Here is a 12,104-nt window from a genome sequence, read left to right on the forward strand (position 1 = left end):
TTGGAGAAGAAAGTAAAAGTGCAATAAATGCCATGTAAGAAAGCCAACGTTTAAGTTCATTGCTCAGAACATGAGAACATATGAAAGCTGGTGGTTCCTTTTAACTTGAGTCTTCAATATTCCCAGGTAAGTTTTAGGTTGTAGTTATTATAGGAATTATAGGACTATTTCCCTCTATACCATTTGTATTTCATATACCTTTGACTATTGGATGTTCTTATTGGCACTTTAGTATTGCCAGTGTAACAGTATAGCTTCCGTCCCTCTCCTCGCCCCTACCTGGGCTCGAACCAGGAACACGTCGACAACAGCCACCCTCGAAGCATCGTTACCCATGCAGAGCAAGGGGAACAACTACTCCAAGTCTCAGAGCGAGTGACGTTTGAAACGCTATTAGCGCGCACCCCACTAACTAGCTAGCCATTTCACATCGGTTACACCAGCCTAATCTCGGGAGTTGATAGGCTTGAAGTCATAAACAGCTCAATGTTTGAAGAGCTGCTGGCAAAACGCACGAAAGTGCTGTTTGAATGAATGCTTATGAGCCTGCTGGTGCCTACCATCGCTCAGTCAGACTGCTCTATCAAATCATAGACTTAAATATAACATAATAACACAGAAATACGAGCCTTTGGTCATTAAAATGGTCGAATCCGGAAACTATCATCTCAAAAACAAAACGACTTCACACAGTTCACAATGAGCCAGGCGGCCCAAACTGCTGCATATACCCTGACTGCTTGCACGGAACGCAAGAGAAGTGACACAATTTCCCTAGTTAAAAGAAATTCATGTTAGCAGGCAATATTAACTAAATATGCAGGTTTAAAATATATATTTGTGTATTGATTTTTAAAGAAAGGCATTGATGTTTATGGTTCGGTACATTGGTGTAACGACCATGCTTTTTTCGCAAATGCGCTTGTTAAATCATCACCGCATTGATTATATACAACGCAGGATACGCTAGATAAACTAGTATTATCATCAACCATGTGTAGTTAACTAGTGATTATGTTAAGATTGATTGTTTTTTATAAGATACGTTTTTAATGCTTAGCTAGCAACTTATCTTGGCTTCTTGCTGTCCTCGTGTAACAGGTAGTCAGCCTGCCATGCAGGCTCCTCGTGTAGTGCAATGTAAGGCAGGTGGTTAGAGCGTTGGACTATTAACCGGAAGGTTGCAAAAACAAATCCCTGAGCTGACGAGGTAAAAACCTGTCGTTCTGCCCCTGAACTAGGCCTAGGAACAGTGGGTTAACTGCCGTCATTGAAAATAAGAATGTGTTCTTAACTGACTTGCCCAGTTAAATAAAAGTTTTTTTTTTAAATCGGCAAATCGGTGTCCAAAAATACAGATTACCGAATTAATCGGCCATTCCGATTAATCAATCGACCTCTAGACACAGCAATAGGCCTGATCACTGACAACAATGAGAGCCTATAGGGAGGACATCAAAGAACAGTCCCCCATTAACATCGATTGGACCCGCTCTGCTACAGCCACGTGTTTCAAGTTCCTTGGTGTCCATATCACTAACAAACTACCATGGTCCAAACACACCAAGACAGTCGTGAAGAGCGCACGACAGCACCTTCTCCCACTCAGAAGACTGATAAGCGCCAAGTCTAGGACCAAAAGGCTCCTTAACAGCTTCTACCCCCAAGCCATAAGACTACTGAACAATTAATCAAATGGTCACCCAGACTATTTACATTGACTCCCCCCCCCTTTGTTTTAACACTGCTGCTACTCACTGTTTATTATTATCTTAGCATGGTCACTTCACCCCTACCTAGATGTACAAATAACTCAAACTAACCTGTACCCCCCCCCCCCCCACATTGACTCGGTACCGGTACCCCTGTATATAGCCTCGTTATTTTTTATTTGACTATTTTTACTTAGTAAATATTCTCTTAAATAAACTAAAATCTTTCTTGAACCGCATTGTTGGTTAAGGGCTTGTATGTAAGTAAGGATTTCACCTGTTGTATTCAGAGCATGTGACAAATAAAATATGATTTGATTTTGTTTGTCCCGAAGATATTACATTGCACCAGAGTCCTAAAACATAGAGGCCTGTCCTCTCTTTTTATAAACTGTTATTTATTGGTTTCTTACATAAAATAAAAAATAAACTGTGCAAATAGAATCTGTGCTATTTTATCAGTTTTGTTGTTTTGTGTCGAATGAGTTAAGCACATTTTCTACATAGATAACTGCTGATTCAGAGGCAGACGGCTCTACCCTTCTCCACATGTTCAGGGTGACATCTCAGACTTAATGAAGACCAAAGATAAGTTTTAAACAGGGCTAATGGACTATTGCCAGCATTATTAATTTAGTATTTAAAAAAAAAAAAAATTGTTTACTGCTGCTAGTAGTTAATCCTTTGCCAGGCTGGTCTGTTAAACACAAAATGCTCTACTCCTCCAGGCTATCTCTATCGCACGACACAACCACCACATCTTATCTTTGGCATGCAGGCTCAGTCAGGCCGGAGACATCTCCCTCTCCTGCACCACTAATCAGAATGGAATGTGGCTGTTGGTTGTATAGCCATCACTTAATCAGATGCCAGCCCAAGCTTCGAAGACTCCCCTCAGTTCACTCAGAAAAGGAGAGAGAGTTCGAAGAACCCTACTCTATTGCATAAAACAACCATTCGGGTGCATAAACAGTATTATAATATAATTTTTTAATTTTGCTACCACACACAACAGATGGCCTCCATGATAAAACGCCTCCACGATAAAAGACGCTTGACCCCATTTGGGGGGCTGGCTTCTGCCATGTTAATTACCCCCTCTTAAATCTTAAGGCTTTGGTCATGTTCCGTATGCATTTCACACAAGTTTGTACCATTTAGGTTATTATCTTATGTCTGGGTGACTCAGAATAGGTGTCGACAACGGTCTTTATCAACATTCCCACCCTGGTGTTCTTAGTCTCTTCTTGTGCAGTTCTATTTCATGGTTGCTTCATCCACTGCTTTGTATATTCTGGTTCTTGATGATGAAATAAATCAGTCTTGTCTTAAAAACAAAAAAGTTTCCAAATGACCAGTAGTGGAGAGCTTAAGGAAAAGACTGTTCTCTTTATGAGGAACGCAGAAGGTCTAGAGGTCTGCCAAAGCCTGTGTTGTGGTTGTACTGATTGTTTTCCCGTTGAGTCTGTACTGGAAATGCATTAGCCAAAGTTTCCCATTAAAACTATAACCACTCTGGTGCTATGTGCCTTTCTGTATCAACTTCATTGAAATGAAGCCAACATTAAACATGTACGGATTGAAATGTTGGCAACAACTCACAGAATGAATATTATCTTAAATTTACAATATCCCAGGGCTATAACAATTTCTCATATGAACTCTGAACGTGTGTGTGTGTGTGTGTGTGTGTGTGTGTGTGTGTGTGTGTGTGTGTGTGTGTGTGTGTGTGTGTGTGTGTGTGTGTGTGTGTGTGTGTGTGTGTGTGTGTGTGTGTGTGTGTGTGTGTGTGTGTGTGTGTGTGTGTGTGTGAGAGAGAGAGAAGAAGAATGCAATGTCCTTAATAAACAGACAGGTGGCATCTGGCACCATTGGTTGGCTTGCTTTTTGTGTCCTCTGCTGAAAATCACTCAACATGATGTGTGTCTTTCAAGTTGTGTACTTAGCATGGATTTATTTTGTCATTTGTGTTTGTCAGTTTGAGTAAATGTCTCTATGTTCATTATTGTGAATTCAGTAACAGTGGTGTGTTTTGTGGAAATGGATGTTTGTAAGCCTAGGGCGGGGCTGGCCCTGGGCATAAGTGACCGGTTTAGGGCTGCTAGGGGGCACCCACCCCCCAAAAAAACAGAATGGCTGCGGATCTGTCTTTTCTGGACCTTTCTTCCTGGGGCCTTAAGGTCCCAAATCTTTTGTGCATGTGTGTGATTCTCTACTTACGCACAGTCTGTTCTACTCATAGAGAACAGGCTACTCTGGTGAATGCTGCTTGTCTAATAAAGTTAGATCAAAGCTGAATCAATGTCTGCAAGATCATATAATGATAGTATTGTACATAACAGAACCCAATATAACAGCATAACGTTACTGTAAGACAAACACAATATCTTATGAGATCTTAGGATGATTGTGCATACTGCCATAACTCAACAGCACGCCACTAGGAAAAATATGTGCATTGATTGAAACAAAACAGCTCAAATATTTTCTCACTGTAACCTGCATAATTCAAAACAACATTGTACATAACAAAGAAGATCTACATGCATATTCCCATGAAACTGATTGAGAACAAACGGTCACCATGCACATGCTGCGTGGACGTTTCACAGATGAAATGATTGACAGTGAGAAATGGGAAGGGAGGGTGACCACAACAATGCGTGTGTAAAGAAACAGGGCGGTTACCGACAGCTACGCAGCCACGGCCGAAAAACAAATAATATACACTAACCAGAGATGTAAACGCAACATGTAAAGTGCTGGTCCCATGTTTCATGAGCTGAAATAAAAGATCCCAGACATTTTCCATATGCACAAAAGGCTTATTTCTCTAAAAATAATTGCACAAATGTGTTTACATCCCTGTTAGTGAGCATTTCTCCATTGCCAAGATAATCCATCCACATGACAGGTGTGGCATATCAAGAAGCTGATTAAACAGCTTGATCATTACACAGGTGCACCTTGTGCTGGGGACAATTAAAGGACACTAAAATGTGCAGTTGTGTCACACAACACAATGCTACAGATGTCTCAAGTTTTGAGGGAGCATGCAATTGGCATGCTGACTGCAGGAATGTCCACCAGAGTTGTTGACAGATAATTTCATGTTCATTTCTCTACCATAAGCCACCTCCAAAGTAATTTTAGAGAATTTAGCAGTAGCCTCACAACCGCAGACCACGTGTGACCACGCCAGCCCAGGACCTCCATATCCGGGTTCTTCACCCGTAGGATCGTCTGAGACCAGACAGCTGATGAAACTGTGTGTCTGCACAACTGAAGAATATATGCACAAACGGTTAGAAACCATCTCAGGGAAGCTCATCTGCCTGCTCATCGTCCTCACCAGGGTCTTGATCTTTCTGCAGTTCGTAACCGACTTCAGTGGGCAAATGCTCAGATTCGATGGCCACTGGCACGCTGGAGTGTGCTCTTCACAGATGAATCCCGGTTTCAACTGTACCGGGCAGGTGGCAGACAGCGTGTATGGCATTGTGTGGGTGAGAGGTTTGCTGATGTCAACGTTGTGAACAGAGTGCCTCATGGTGGCGGTGAGGTTATGGAATGGGCAGGCATTAGCTACGGACAACGAACACAAATGCATTTTATCGATGGCAATTTGAATGCACAGAGATATTGTGACGAGATCCAGAGGCCCATTGTCGTGCCATTCATCCGCCACCATCACCTCATGTTTCAGCATGATAATACACAGCCCCATGTCGCAAGGATCTGTACACAATTCCTGGAAGCTGAAAATGTCCCAGTTCTTCCATGGCCTGAATACATGCCAGACATGTCACCCATTGAGTATGTTTGGGATGCTCTGTATCGATGTGTACAACAGCATGTTACAGTTCAAGCCAATATCCAGCAACTTCGCACAGCCATTGAAGAGGAGTGGGACAACATTCCACAGGCCACAATTAACAGCCTGATCAACTCTATGTGTCGTGCAGCATGAGGGAAATGGTGGACACCCCAGATACTGACTGGTTTTCTGACCCACGCCCATACTTTAAAAAAAGGTATCTGTGACAAACAGATGCATACAACAGATCATATCTTCTTATATAAACTGTTACTCAGTAAAAAAATTGAAATTGTTGCATGTTGTGTTTATATTTATGTTTAGTGTACAGTACCAGTCAAAGGTTTAGACACACCTACTCATTCCAGGGTTTTTCTTTATTTGTACTATTTTCTACTTTGTAGAATAATAGTGAAGACATCAAAACTATGAAATTACACATCATGATTAATGAAGTACCCAAAAAAAGTGTTAAACGATTTGAGATTCTTCAAAGTAGCCATACTTTGCCTTGATGACAGCTTTGCACATTCTTGGCATTTTCTCAACCAGCTTAATGGGGTAGTCACCTGGAATGCATTTCAATTAACAGGTGTGCCTTGTTAAAAGTTCATTTATGGAATTTATTTCCTTCTTAATGCATTTGAGCCAATCAGTTGTTTGTGACAAGGTAGTGGTGGTATACAGAAGATAGCCCTATTTAAGTCCATATTATGGCAAGAACAGCTCAAATAAGCAAAGAGAAACAACATCATTACTTTAAGAGATGAAGGTCAGTCAATCCGGAAAATTTCAAGAACTTTGAAAGTTTCTTCAAGTGCAGTCGCAAAAACCATCAAGCACTATTATGAAACTGGCTCTCACGAGGACTGCCACAGGAAAGGAAGACCCGGAGTTACCTCTGCTGTAGAGGATAAGTTCATTAGAGTTACCAGGCTCAGAAATTGCAGCCCAAATAAATGCTTCACAGAGTTCAAGTAACAGACACATCTCAACATCAACTGTTCAGAGGAGACTGCGTGAATCAGGTCTACTTGGTCGAATTTCTACAAAGAAACCACTTCTAAAGGACACCAATAATAACAAGAGACTTGCGTGGGCCAAGAAACACGAGTAATCAACATTAGACCGGTGGAAATCTGTCCTTTCATTTGATGAGTCCAAATTTGCGATTTTTGGTTCCAACCGCCATTTCTTTGTGAGATGCTGTAACGGCGTTCTTCGTTTGTCGAAAGAGAGTCGGACCGAAATGCAGCGTGGTTGTTACTCATGTTCTTTAATGAATGAAATGACAATACATGAAATAACTATACAATACAAAACAACAAACGGAACGTGAAACCTATTACAGCCTATCTGGTGAAACTACACAGAGACAGGAACAATCACCCACGAAATACAAAGCGAAACCAGGCTACCTAAATACGGTTCCCAATCAGAGACAACGAGAATCACCTGACTCTGATTGAGAACCGCCTCAGGCAGCCAAGCCTATACAACACCCCTAATCAGCCGCAATCCCAAATACTAAAAACCCCAATACGAAAATACAATAACATAAACCCATGTCACACCCTGGCCAAACCAAATATATAACGAAAACACAAAATACCATGACCAAGGCGTGACAGATGCAGAGTAGATGAACGGAGGATCTCTGCATGTGTGGTTCCCACCGTGAAGCACGGAGGAAGAGGTGTGATGGTGTGGGGCTGCTTTGCTGGTGACACTGTTAGTGATTTATTTAGAATTCAAGGTACACTTAACCAGCATGGCTACCACAGTATTCTGCAGCGATATGCCATCCAATCTGGTTTGCACTTAGTGGGACTATTATTTGTTTTTCAACAGGACAATGACCCAACACACCTCCAGGCTGTGTTATGGCTATTTGACAAAGAAGGAGAATGATGGAGTGCTGCATCGGATGACCTGGCCTCCACAATCACCCGACTTCAGCCCAATTGAGATGGTTTGGGATGAGTTGCACTGCAGATTGAAGGAAAAGCAGCCAACAAGTGCTCAGCATATGTGGGAACTCCTTCCAGATTGTTGGAAAAACATTCCAGGTGAAGCTGTTTGAGAGAATGCCAAGAGTGTGCAAAGCTGTCATCAAGGAAAAAGCTACTTTGAAGATATAAATATAAAATATATTTTGATTTGTTTAACATTTTGTTGGATACTACAAGATTCCAAATGTGTTATTTCATAGTTTAGATGTCTTCACTGCAATGTAGAAAATAGTAAAAATAAAGAAAAACCCTGGAATGAATAGGTGTGTCCAAACTTTTGACTGGTACTGTATAGATATATATGTAATTCCATTGTTGTAATTGGCGGAGTGGGGATCTGAACTTACACTTGAGAGATAGTCAAATAGAATACACTAGGTGCATTTTCAAAATTTGCAGCAGCAGTTTGTTTCTTGTTATTTCAGTCACTGACACACTCAATTAGCCCCTGTCAGATAAACATTTTTAGATTGGTAAATTGGTCTAGCCAGCTCTCTAAACCTTGTAGTAATCATGGCCAAATTACAGACCGTTAGTCACTCACTCAGATATCATATTAACATGGCATGAGTCATGGCAAAACGTGTAAAATTGCAGGTAAGTTGCTGTAAAATTGCTATTCTTTCTCTTTCCACCACATGGCAAAATTACTAGAATAGCATGAAGTTATTTATAAAATTGCTAAATATTTTCTCCACCACAAAACTGCCTTTAAAAGTGCAACATTTTCTCTACGCACCATGGCAAAATGTGTAGAATTGCAGGAATCACCATGATTCACTATCACATGTGCACCTTTCACTGTGGTTGACAATGTACATTTACTTCAATGCATATTTCATCGGTGTGTTTAATGCTGTTTCATGTCATCAAATTGACCTTCTGATATTTACGCATTGTGGTTGTATTGAAGACAGCTCCAAGTGTTCTAGTTTCATGGAGAGCAGTGTGTGTCAGAGATATACCTGTGCTCGGTTCCTTCTGAGACCGGACTCTCCACACAGACACACCCATTCCTTGAGCTCTAGATAAGATAAGACAAGTCGGGATTTTTATTTTATTTTTAAGAAAGATGAGTTCTCTTTATTCGTGAGTTGCAAACTGAAAGTCCCATTGCTGCTCAGCTTTTGCTTTTAGCTCAAAAAACTACACTCAGGGATAAAGCCCAGTGAAATAACACAGGCTTTTGTAACATGGCAAGTGTCTAATAAAACATGAATGACAACGTTTGTCACCTGATTGTTGATAGACGGCAATGAGGAAAATGAGAAAGGGTCAAGAGTTTAGGCGCAAATGTCATGCAGGTGAAAGAGGACCCAAAAGCGACTTGGCGAAAACAGAGTCTTTAATCCAGTAAAGTAAATACAAACAAAAAACACAACTTTCACTCGAAATGACGAGGACAAACTGGAGACTCGATCTTGAACAGCAGGTGAACAGCAGGTTGCCTCGGGAAGGCACTTGAACCAGACAGACTCAGACACCTGCTCACCACGCAGCATCTGAGGAAAACACGACACGACAGGGCGATACACAAACACAGCACGGTGAATTCTAGACAAGGAACCGACAGGACAGGAACGGAACACAAAGGAAGAAATAGGGACTCTAATCAGGGGAAAGGATCGGGAACAGGTGTGGGAAGACTAAATGATTGATTAGGGGAATAGGAACAGCTGGGAGCAGGAACGGAACGATAGAGAGAAGAGAGAGCGAGAGAGTGAGAGAGGGAGGGGAGAGAGAGGGATAGAAAGAGGGAAAGAACCTAATAAGACCAGCAGAGGGAAACGAATAGAATGGGAAGCACAGGGACAAGACAAGATAATAAATGACAAAACATGACAGTACCCCCCACTCACCGAGCGCCTCCTGGCGCACTCGAGGAGGAATCCTGGCGGCAACGGAGGAAATCATCAATGAGTGAACGGTCCAGCACGTCCCGAGACGGAACCCAACTCCTCTCCTCAGGACCGTAACCCTCCCAATCCACTAAGTATTGGTGACCCCGTCCCCGAGAACGCATGTCCATGATCTTATGTACCTTGTAAATAGGTGCGCTCTCGACAAGGACGGGAGGGGGAGGGAAGACGAACGGGGTGCGAAGAAAGGGCTTAACACAGGAGACATGGAAGACAGGATGGACGCGACGAAGATGTCGCGGAAGAAGCAGTCGCACAGCGACAGGATTGACGACCTGGGAGACACGGAACGGACCAATGAACCGCGGAGTCAACTTACGAGAAGCTGTCGTAAGAGGAAGGTTGCGAGTGGAAAGCCACACTCTCTGGCCGCAACAATACCTTGGACTCTTAATCCTGCGTTTATTGGCGGCTCTCACAGTCTGTGCCCTGTAACGGCAAAGTGCAGACCTCACCCTCCTCCAGGTGCGCTCACAACGTTGGACAAACGCTTGAGCGGAGGGAACGCTGGACTCGGCAAGCTGGGATGAGAACAGAGGAGGCTGGTAACCCAGACTACTCTGAAACGGAGATAACCCGGTAGCAGACGAAGGAAGCGAATTGTGAGCGTATTCTGCCCAGGGAGCTGTTCTGCCCAAGACGCAGGGTTTCTGAAAGAAAGGCTGCGTAGTATGCGACCAATCGTCTGATTGGCCCTCTCTGCTTGACCGTTAGACTGGGGATGAAACCCGGAAGAGAGACTGACGGACGCACCAATCAAACGACAGAACTCCCTCCAAAACTGTGACGTGAATTGCGGGCCTCTGTCTGAAACGGCGTCTAACGGGAGGCCATGAATTCTGAATACATTCTCGATAATGATTTGTGCCGTCTCCTTAGCGGAAGGAAGTTTAGTGAGGGGAATGAAATGTGCCGCCTTAGAGAACCTATCGACAACCGTAAGAATCACAGTCTTCCCCGCAGACAAAGGCAGACCGGTAATGAAGTCTAGGGCGATGTGAGACCATGGTCGAGAAGGAATGGGGAGCGGTCTGAGACGACCGGCAGGAGGAGAGTTACCCGACTTAGTCTGCGCGCAGTCCGAACAAGCAGCCACGAAACGGCGCGTGTCACGCTCCTGAGTCGGCCACCAAAAGCGCTGGCGAATAGACGCAAGAGTGCCTCGAACACCGGGATGACCAGCTAACTTGGCAGAGTGAGCCCACTGAAGAACAGCCAGACGAGTGGAAACAGGAACGAAAAGGAGGTTACTAGGACAAGCGCGCGGCGACGCAGTGTGCGTGAGTGCTTGCTTAACCTGTCTTTCAATTCCCCAGACTGTTAACCCGACAACACGCCCATAAGGAAGAATCCCCTCGGGATCAGTAGAAGCCACAGAAGAACTAAACAGACGGGATAAGGCATCAGGCTTGGTGTTCTTGCTACCCGGACGGTAAGAAATCACAAACTCGAAACGAGCGAAAAACAACGCCCAACGAGCTTGACGGGCATTAAGTCGTTTGGCAGAACGGATGTACTCAAGGTTCTTATGGTCTGTCCAAACGACAAAAGGAACGGTCGCCCCCTCCAACCACTGTCGCCATTCGCCTAGGGCTAAGCGGATGGCGAGCAGTTCACGGTTACCCACATCATAGTTGCGCTCAGATGGCGACAGGCGATGAGAAAAATAAGCGCAAGGATGAACCTTATCGTCAGACTGGAAGCGCTGGGATAGAATGGCTCCCACGCCTACCTCTGAAGCGTCAACCTCGACAATGAATTGTCTAGTGACGTCAGGAGTAACGAGGATAGGAGCGGACGTAAAACGTTCTTTTAGAAGATCAAAAGCTCCCTGGGCGGAACCGGACCACTTAAAACACGTCTTGACAGAAGTAAGAGCTGTGAGAGGGGCAGCAACTTGACCGAAATTACGAATGAAACGCCGATAGAAATTAGCGAAACCTAAAAAAGCGCTGCAACTCGACACGTGACCTTGGAACGGGCCAATCACTGACAGCTTGGACCTTAGCGGAATCCATCTGAATGCCTTCAGCGGAAATAACGGAACCGAGAAAAGTAACGGAGGAGACATGAAAAGAGCACTTCTCAGACTTTACGTAGAGACAATTCTCTAAAAGGCGCTGTAGAACACGTCGAACGTGCTGAACATGAATCTCGAGTGACGGAGAAAAAAATCAGGATATCGTCAAGATAGACAAAAACAAAGATGTTCAGCATGTCTCTCAGAACATCATTAACTAATGCCTGAAAAACAGCTGGCGCATTGGCGAGACCAAACGGCAGAACCCGGTACTCAAAATGCCCTAACGGAGTGTTAAACGCCGTTTTCCACTCGTCCCCTCTCTGATGCGCACGAGATGGTAAGCGTTACGAAGGTCCAACTTAGTAAAGCACCTGGCTCCCTGCAGAATCTCGAAGGCTGATGACATAAGGGGAAGCGGATAACGATTCTTAACCGTTATGTCATTCAGCCCTCGATAATCCACGCAGGGGCGCAGAGTACCGTCCTTCTTCTTAACAAAAAGAACCCCGCCCCGGCCGGAGAGGAAGAAGGCACTATGGTACCGGCGTCAAGAGACACAGACAAATAATCCTCGAGAGCCTTACGTTCGGGAGCCGACAGAGAGTATAGTCTACCCCGAGG

This window comes from Oncorhynchus gorbuscha, linkage group LG02 (assembly GCF_021184085.1).
Source record: "Oncorhynchus gorbuscha isolate QuinsamMale2020 ecotype Even-year linkage group LG02, OgorEven_v1.0, whole genome shotgun sequence".
Lineage (NCBI taxonomy): Eukaryota > Metazoa > Chordata > Actinopteri > Salmoniformes > Salmonidae > Oncorhynchus > Oncorhynchus gorbuscha.